This window comes from Penaeus chinensis, chromosome 11 (assembly GCF_019202785.1).
Source record: "Penaeus chinensis breed Huanghai No. 1 chromosome 11, ASM1920278v2, whole genome shotgun sequence".
NCBI classification, from domain to species: Eukaryota; Metazoa; Arthropoda; class Malacostraca; order Decapoda; family Penaeidae; genus Penaeus; species Penaeus chinensis.
In genome coordinates, this window is record NC_061829.1 from 40449353 (window position 1) to 40458732 (window position 9380).

The following is a 9380-nucleotide window of genomic DNA, read 5'->3' on the forward strand; positions in this document are numbered from 1 at the left end:
GAGGCCGTGGTCCTCGAGGGCGAGCACTTGGTCATCGTGAGCCGTTACGCCGGGGCCACGCTGAGGCACTGCGCCGAGAAATAGCTGCTCTCTCCCGCCCAGCTGGAGGACGCCCTCGAGTAGGTGCTTGCCGCCGTCCAGCGCATGCACGCGGCCGGCGTGGCGCACCTGGACCTCCGCGACGAGAACGTGTGCGTGGCCCTCGACGAGAGGCGAGTGCGAGCGACCGTCATCGACTTCGGTCTCGCTCACTTCGACTTCGAGCGCCGCTTCCTCAACAACATCGAGGAGGACCTTGACGACCACAACACAATGGTCGAGGAGTTGCCGGAGCTTCTCTTGGAGAATCGTGGTTCCGAGGACGAGGCCAAGGACGAGGACAAGCTCGACCAGGAATCCAAGATCGCCTCTGACGAAGCTGAGGAGTCCGACGAGGAGGACGACGAGGACAACCTCGAAAAGGTCTCCGAGGCCGACTCTGAGGAGGAGGAGGAGGAGGAGGAGAGGAGGGAACTGGCCCCTTGGAAAACGAACTTCCGGCAGAGGAAGGGAGGAGAAGGAGGAGGAAGCCGGCAGAGGAAGGGGAGGAGGAGGAGGAGGAGGGAGCTGGCCCCTTGGAAAACGAACTTCCGGCATAGGAAGGGAGGAGAAGGAGGAGGAAGCCGGCAGAGGAAGGGGAGGAGGAGGAGGAGGGGGGGGGGGGGTTTGGTTTGCGAAGTTCTAGCTTCGCCCGGGCCTTCTAGATATGGCCCGGCCTGTGTCAGCTTTTTTACGGCTGTCTCATTGAGTTGTCTGACACTCGGTGCTTACCGTGGCGGCGGGATTGCCAGCAAGCGCTCCTGCCGCCATGGTGTAAGCATTTCGCATAGCCTCTTTACCAGCACGGCGGCTGTTGTGGGCGGTCCATGTCTCAGGAATTGTGTATGGTTACAATTTTCTAGGTAGTGGACTAGTGTGGCGTTCGGCTCGCCGCAGTGCTTGCAGCACCATTCATCGCGTTCGATTGTTGGGATAATCTGCCATGCACAGTGGTAACCTAGGCGCATTCTGTGAAGAATGACTTCGGTACCTCTGTTGCTTACTTCAGAGAGTGCCAGTGGTTCAGAGCCTGTGGCGTCTGAGTACCAGCTGGCCGAGGGGGAGGTTCTCGTTTCCTCTCTGTGGAGCTGCCGTAGGAAGGTACGACCGACCAAGGCACACTTCTCCATAAGTAATTTTCGGCTCGGTTTTATCGTCATGGGATTTGGGGGCATACCCCTGCCAGCGGCAGCTAGTCTGTCAGCAAGCTCGTTCCCTCTGATGCCGATGTGGCTTGGGACCCAATTGATGATAATTCTTCTACCCTGAGCAAGAATTCTCTGTGCCATTGTGAGAATCGTGGTCAGTAGGTAGATGTTGTCTGTGGGTGAGCTGTGCTGAAGACAGTCAATGGCTGCCCTGGAGTCTGTGTGTATGACCACGTGTCCTTCCCTTAGGGACGCGTGGCCTAGGGCTCCCATGATTGCAACTGCCTCTGCCTGTAGCGAGGAGGCGTTGTCTGTTACCCTCATGGATCGCGTGGCATCCCTAGCTGCAAAGCCGGCGCCTGCAGTGTGGCTCAAGGGATCGACCGATCCATCCGTGTAGTATGTTCTACTACCCGGAGGAGTGATGGCTGCAATGACCCTGTGGGCTTCTGCCTTTAGGCTAGGCATGGGGTATAGGCTCTTTTTCATTGACAGGTTCATTATGTTGAACTCTATCAGGCTCAGTGCCCACGGCGGGGCTTCGGCAAAGTCGGGGTGGGGGGAGTCCATGCCCTTAGCAAGAAGCTGTTCTTTGAGCTGATGGCGTATCAACACCCTGGCTGTATGAGACAGCCAGGAGTTGTTTGCAACGAGCTCGTTGTCTTGTTCGAGGCATCTGACTAATTTTTGTCTTAGGCTTGTGTTCCTGGGAGCCTGGATGACCTTTGACAGAAATTGTGTTGCCGTTAGATCGATTCGTGAGTCCAGGGGGAGAAGGTTTGCCTCCATCAGGAGGTTGAGGACCTTCGTCCACCTCGGGGCACCCAGAATGATCCTGGCAGCTTCATTTTGGACTGTTTCTAATTTGTCTGTGTGCTTTTTCTTTGCAGCAATTAGAGCGACTGAGGCATAGTCCACAATGGGCCGGACAGCATGTACATAGAATGATCTTAGTACTTTGTGTCTGGCCCCTATGCGTCTCCCAGTCATTGCTCTCATGACAGACAGTCTTGCTTTGGTTCGGTCAACCAGGTACTGGACCTCCTTATGGTAGGAGAGGGTCCGGTCTATCCTTACCCCAAGGTATAGGTAGTCCTTGACCCATTCTAATTCCACTCCCTGGATTTTCAGTCTTGTGCCTCGAACTCTCTGTCTTAAAGCCATGGCTTTGGATTTGGCAGCAGAGATCTTTAGTCCCGTCCTACAACACTCCTCTGACACGAGGTCCAGACAACGCTGGGCTTTATTCTGGCTGCCTGGTCCAGTGGAGGTGATAGCGAGATCGTCTGCATACGAGATGATCTGGCACCCCACTGGGAGGTTTATGTTGAGGATGCAGGACATTAAAGTGTTGAATAGGGCTGGACTGAGAACCCCACCCTGTGGCGTTCCATTTTCGAGCGGCATGTGCTGCGATAGGTGACCCTGGAATTTGACATTGGCAGTCCTGTTCCTGAAGTAGTCACCTATCCAAGCCAAGAGCTTTCCTCTGATTCCCTTCTGGATCAGGCTTTCCTGAATGGCAAGCGGACTTGCCAGTTCAAAAGCCTTCTCCAGGTCAAGGAATACCACCACAGCTGGGCCCTTGCTGATTGTGCTTAAGAGCGTGGCTAAGCTGTGTGCTGTGCCCATGCCCCTTGTGAACCCGTGCAGGTGTTCGTGCGGGGGTCCCGTTTTCCATTGAAGCCGGTTTAGTACCATCCTCTCAGCCGTCTTGGCCAGGCAGCTGAGCAGAGAGATGGGGCGGTACTTCCCCGGCTCCTTTGGTTTTGGGACGGGAACTATGGTAGCCCTCTTCCAACTCTGGGGTAGAGTGGAAGTTTCCCAGGACTTGTTGATGAGTTGCAAGAGTGCACGCTCACCTGCTAGTCCTAGGTGGGTGATAATGGGGTACGAGATCCCATCAGAGCCCGGGGCTGTGTTGGAACTGGTTTTATAGGCTTTCCTTAGTTCCCTCAGAGAAAAGATAACGTCTGAGTTATCGGGTTCGGCTGCCCTTTCTCTGATCTGAGCGTGTCTGTCTGGCTGTAGACGCTCTTGTCTTGCCCTCAGCTCGGCTGGCAGACTGTTGCTGCTCGTTCTCGCAGAGAACTCGTGCGCCAGTCTGTTAGCCTCTGCTTGGGGGTCGTGATGGGTGCACCTCGGGGCTGAGCGGCTGGTAGCTCGCTTGACCCGTTGCCACAGCTCTGAAAGGGTGGTTTGGTGGTCGAAGGACTCACACCATTCCAGCCACTTTTCCTGCCTGACTCTGTTGGCAGTTTCCTTGGCATCCGTGACAGCTTCCCTTAGGAGGGATAGGTTGTCAGGGGTTCTTTGCCTTCGGAATAGTTTTCGGCACATGTTCACCCTGTGGTTGACCTCCCTGATCTCGTCATTGAAGTACCAGGCGTCTTTGTGACTTCTGGACCCAGGCCGAGTTTTGGGTATGGTCTGTGAGGCTGCTTCATTAATGGCGTTTAGCAGGCTGGCTTCGAGCACTTCCACATTTTCGCTTTGTGGGGGATTGTTGCATCTCAGACAGAGGGCCAAGGCGTTTTGAAACGCCTGCCAGTTGGCCTTGTCTGTTTTCCATCTTGGATTTGGTCTTAGGATTTCGGCTGGGCCAGCATCCATGAGGGTAGTTATAGTGCCGTAATGGTCACTTGTGACGGTCTCATCGACACACCAGCCAATCCTCCCCACCAGAGTCGCAGTGGCCAGGGTGAGGTCTAGGACCCCTCCTCTGACATGCGTTGGCTCTTGGGTGTTGAGGAGAGCGATCTCAGGGAATGTCTCTAGCACGTCGGCTATGTGATAGCCGGCCGCATCCGGTGCCCGGCAGGGAGCCAGGATGGGGTGGTGTGCATTGAAGTCTCCCCCTATGATCACTCGGTCGTGTGCAGCAGAAGCACAGACCTGGCTGATGTCTAAGCTTTTACAGCGTGGCCGGCTGTACACATTGTACAGTTTGAGGGGCCCCCCGGCCAGGTGAACCTCGACGGCAAGGGATTCAACATCATCTCCACAGTGCGATGCATCGGCTATTGCGGAGCAGGGGATTGTTGCTCTCACAAGGGTGATCAAGCCTCTCTTGCCAGGTGTTCGTGGCAGTGTGAAGGCATGGTACCCTGAGAAGCGAACAGTGTCCACTGTTAATGTCTCCTGGAGCATGACAATGTCAATGTTCCTTGATCGCACTACTGCTTGGAGAAAAGCGTTCTTTGCAGAGAAGCTATTGATGTTCCACTGTAGGATGCTTAGATGGTGTGTCATGATGTTACTCAGTGATAGTTACATCAGAGACATCGTCGGAGTCTGACAACTCCATTGCGAGGTCCTCGCTAGTTGAGGGCTCCTCGTCTGTTGTCAGGCTATCCTTGGGTCCACTGGGGGGTGGAGAGCCTTTGGTAGCTCTGACTTTGGTTGGTTCGGCTTTTCTCTCAGGCTTTTTCTTGGCTGGCCTTGCTGGCCTTGCCTGGGCAAGGTCAGCGTGATCTGGCTCTGGCTGCACAGATTCAGCCTGTTTTGGCTCTGCCTGTGAAGGCATGGCCTGGTTTGGAGTGGGGAGGGGAGTCTCGTCCTTGGGTGAGGGTGAGGCTGGTTTTTCTCTAGTCAGCTTTCTTCCCTTCAGGGCTGCGACAGTCTGGGTCATTGCCGTCATGGCGACCGAAACTGCCTTCTCGGCCTCCTCACTCGACCTCCCCAGGGCTGTTGCTACTGCTGTGACAACAGCAGTTAACAGGAGAGTCATATCGTCCTCGTCAAAGAGGAGATGATCATCTGTTGGGGAGGTTTTTGTGGTGCTCTTAGAAACTTTTTTCTTTAGTTTCTTTTTCTGCACCTTTGGCATTGTCGGAAACTCCTTTTTGTTGGAGACATCCGGTGTCGGCTGGGGGGCGGCTTCCTTCCTCTTAGGAGGTCGGGGGGCCTTTTCGCTTTTGTTCCTTCCCCAGACATGGGTGCCCGGTGGGGCAGGAACAAAGTCTGATCGGTTTTGAGCAACCTCTTGTCGCCTGAGGGCCGCCTTTTTCCTGACAGAGCAAGTCAGGCTCCAGGCATGATGCTTCTTGGCACAGTTGGGACATTTGGCTGTTGTGTCCCTCTTTTCCTCTTTGTATGCCTTGAGGCATACCTCTGTGTTGTGTGCCTTGCTACAGACACCACATTTAGGCTTGGCTGTACAGTTAGCCTTGTGATGACCGTATTTCTGGCACTTGAAACACCGAAGTGGTTCTGGCACATACGTTCGAAGGTTGTAGGTGCCCCAGTTACCCAGATCAAGGGTAGTGGTTGGGGCACCTTTCATGGTCACCAGGACTTGCCTGGTTGGGGTCTTCCCCTTCGACATTCGGGAAGCCTGCACGACCTGTGGGTGTGAAGCGATCAGCTCCACATCGTACGAGACTGAGAAGCCAAGTAGCACCATCTTGGTTCTCTTTTCCTCGGGAATTAGTGGGGAAAGACTCACTTTTCTCCCATCAGTTAGCTCCTTCGTTTCCCGGAGGAAATTTAAGGTAGCTTGATCTTTGGGCATTATGATCATGCCCTGATCTCGGGCGACCCGGATCGACAACCGGATTTTCCGTTGCAACTCCAATGCCCTGACCAATTGGTAGGCATTGTCGAAGCCTTCGGGTTTAGCTGGCACTTTGAACTGGGTGAAGCGTTTAGGGGGTCCCGACTCTTCATCAGAGTCGGTATCCGGCCTCGGACGCTTCGGCCCGCCCTTTCGGCTTTCGGGCTTGTTTGAGGAGGCAGGAGCTGATGCGGCTGGTTCAGCCTGCTCTCCCCTCTCAGTCGGGGAGGCCGTCTGTGAACTCAGGGGCCTCCCTGGCTTAGCTGCTGGCCTGGAGAGGCCAGCTCGCGAGTCAAGATCTTTGACTATTCGGTGGACAGACCCATTGGCTTCGGTCTTGTCCACCTTAGCAGCAGGGGTGACAGTGTCATCCTGTGCTTGGGGCTTTCTTTTGCCACCGGAAGGCGCATATGCCTTCATGGTGACTACCGTGGTCTGGGCCTTGCGCGGTTCGTCAACTGTAAGTTCAGTCTGTGGGGGGTGTTTGATTGTTTTTTCCATGAATTGGTAAGTGCTTCATCCTCTCACGCCCCCACCCACCACGGAGTCCAACAAGGGGAAGCTGAGTGTCAGAACCAGTGTCTAACAGCAACAGGAGTGATGAGAGGATATACGCAGCCAATAGCCATTGTGACGGCACTCACGGACCATTGTGAGTGCCAATGGCGGCTTGACTGCTTGACCCTAGCCTCCCGGGGGAGACCAGCCGATTGACCGTGACCGGGCCGGGATCAGGCCGCCTGTCTTGCTGGAATAGAGGACCAAAGAGGCGTGTTGCTAGCCGCAGGGCGTACTCGTTCACGGCATCGCTCAACCTCCAGGACTCCCGTCTCCACAGCGCACAAGGCTGCCACGCACGGCAAACGCGTGGGTAGGTGTAAACCCCTGGGGAGAGACCAGAGGGGATGCCCTTCCACCTACGAGACATCATTGTTTGGAGCCTTTTTGCTCAGCCCTCTGAGGCAGCCACCCAAAGGTTGCTTCACCGCAGTGAGGGAAGAGGAGTCTTGCACTTTTACCAGGCAGTTCCTTTCATCCCTCTGAAGCAACCACCCAAAGGTTGTTTCACCTCAGTGAGGAAGGAAAGGACCTGTGTCTTTTCAAAGTAGTTCCCCCTTCCCTCTAAAACAGCCACCCAAAGGTTGTTTCACCTCAGTGAGGGAAGGGAGGTTTTGCGTTCTTGTCAGGCACTTCCTTTCGTTCCCCTGAAGCAACCACCCAAAGGTTGTTTCACCTCAGTGAGGAAGGAAAGGACCTGTGTCTTATCGAAGTGGTTCACCCTTCCCTCTAAAACAGCCACCCAAAGGCTGTTTCACCTCAGTGAGGGAAGGGAGGTTTTGCGTTCTTGCCAGGCAGTTCCTTACATTCCTCTGAAGCAACCACCCAAAGGTTGTTTCACCTCAGTGAGGAAGGAAAGGACCTGTGTCTTTTCAAAGTGTTTCCCCCTTCCCTCTGAAGCAGCCATCCAAAGGCTGTTTCACCTCAGTGAGGGAAGGGGGGTTTTGTCCTTTTTGTCAGCTGGTTCCTTTCATCCCTCTGAAGCAACCATCCAAAGGTTGTTTCACCTCAGTGAGGGGGGGGCGGTACTCGAAAACCATTCCGGACGTCTAGACGGGAGCGGTCGCCTGTGTGAAGGGCAGGGCCACAAACCGACCGAGAAGCGGGGCGGCACGGGGAATGGTTACCCCGGCGGCCCCCGGCCGGCTGCGTGGCGCTAGCCCGCGACCTTTGCCGTGCCCGGGGAGGAGGAGGAGGAGGAGGTGGCTGACCCCGTGGAGAACGAACTTCCGGCAGAGGAAGGAAGGAGAAGGAGGAGGAAGTCGGCAGAGGAAGGGGAGGAGGAGGAGGAGGAGGAGGAGGGAGCTTGCCCCTTGGAGAACGAACTTCCGGCAGAGGAAGGGAGGAGAAGGAGGAGGAAGCAGCATACGAACTTCCGGCAGAGGAGGAGGGAGCTGGCGCCGATGTTTGCATTTTTAGATGAAAAAAAAAAAAAATAATAATAAGACAAAACAATAAGACAAAAAAAAAAAAAAAGACGAAAAAAGTAAAAAAAAAAAAAAAAAAAAAAAAAAAAATAGACGAAAAAAAATAAAAAAAACGAAACAAATACATTTAAATAAAACAAGAAAAAAAAAATATATATATACATATCTACCCGTGTAAATACACATGCATCAGCATAGTGTATACATGTAAGCGTATACTATGTGTGGATGTATGTTTGTCTGCGTGCATATGCGTGTTTGTGCGTATGCATGTGCGTGGGCGTATGCATGTGTGTGGAAGTGTGCGTGCGTGCGTGCGTGTGTGCGTGTGTGTGTGTGTGTGTGTGTGCACGTGCGGGTGCATGCGTGCGTGCGTGCGTGTGTGTTTGCGTATGCATGTATATGTTTGTCTGCGTGCATATGCGTGTGTGTGCGTATGCATGTTGTGGACGTATGCATATGCGTGGACTTGTGGCGCGCGTGTGTGTGTGTGTGTTTGTAACTATGCGTTTGTGTTTGCGTATGCATGTGTGCGTGTGCGCGAGTGTGTGTGTGTGTGTGCGTGTGTGTGTGTGTGTGTGTGTGTGTGTGTGTGTGTGTAACTATGCGTGTGTGTTTGCGTATGCATGTGTGCGTGTGTGCGAGTGTGTGTGTGTGTGTGTGTGTGTGTGTGCGTGTTTCTTCATATATATGAGGAAACTGGTAATTCCTGTGCATCGAAAAATATCCCTCAATAAAAAGAACTGCATCTCCAGCGCTTTCAAAGCTGTTGCCTTTCGTCTTTCTTCGTATTAGAAAAGCTCCGTGATGTACGTTTAAATGATAAGAATTGAATACAAAGGTTTCCGATTCGAGAAAAATGATGAGGCACTTGGCAGCTGCCGTATCGATTCCGGCTAATTCTGCCTTAGATTCTACATCTTCCATTTACAAGCTTCCTAGAAAATAAGAGTAAATGTAGAAAAAAAAAATATGTAGACTGTCCTTCCATCTTTTCTTATATATATATATATATATATATATATATATATATATATATATATATATATATTTATATTAGTCTCCGACGAATTTTCTGTTTTCCCTCGATTTTATCTCCTTTCCCTTTCTTTCTTTCGTTATTCACATTCTTAATTTTATCTTAAGGACTGATCTCTCGAATTAATTTCGAATTTTGAATTTACATGCAAGGTTTACATGTAAATTGAAGGCAAAGAGCGACTGAGGGGTCAGAGTGAAATGGCGATCGCATTCCTCGCTGGCCATGAGCTCGTCGGCCGTCAGCCCAGAAGAGGCTAAGTAACAAAGGCCGTAATTGGTATTTGATTCACTCGTGAGAAGGAGGAGAGGAACAGGGAGGGGGAGAAGGAAGAGGAGGAAGGAGGAAAAGGAGGAGGAAGAGGAGAGGAAAGGAGGAGGGAGGGGAGGAGGAGAGGAAAAGAAGGAGGAGGAGAAGCAGGAGGAGGAGAAGGAAGAGGAGAAGGAGCAGCGGCTGCACCAGGTGGACGAATGGAGTAGGAGAGGGAATGGGAGGAGGAGGAACGGGCGGAGGGAGGAGGAGGAGAGGGAGGGGAACGGGAGGCGGGGAGAGGAAGAGGAGGATGAGGGGAGGAT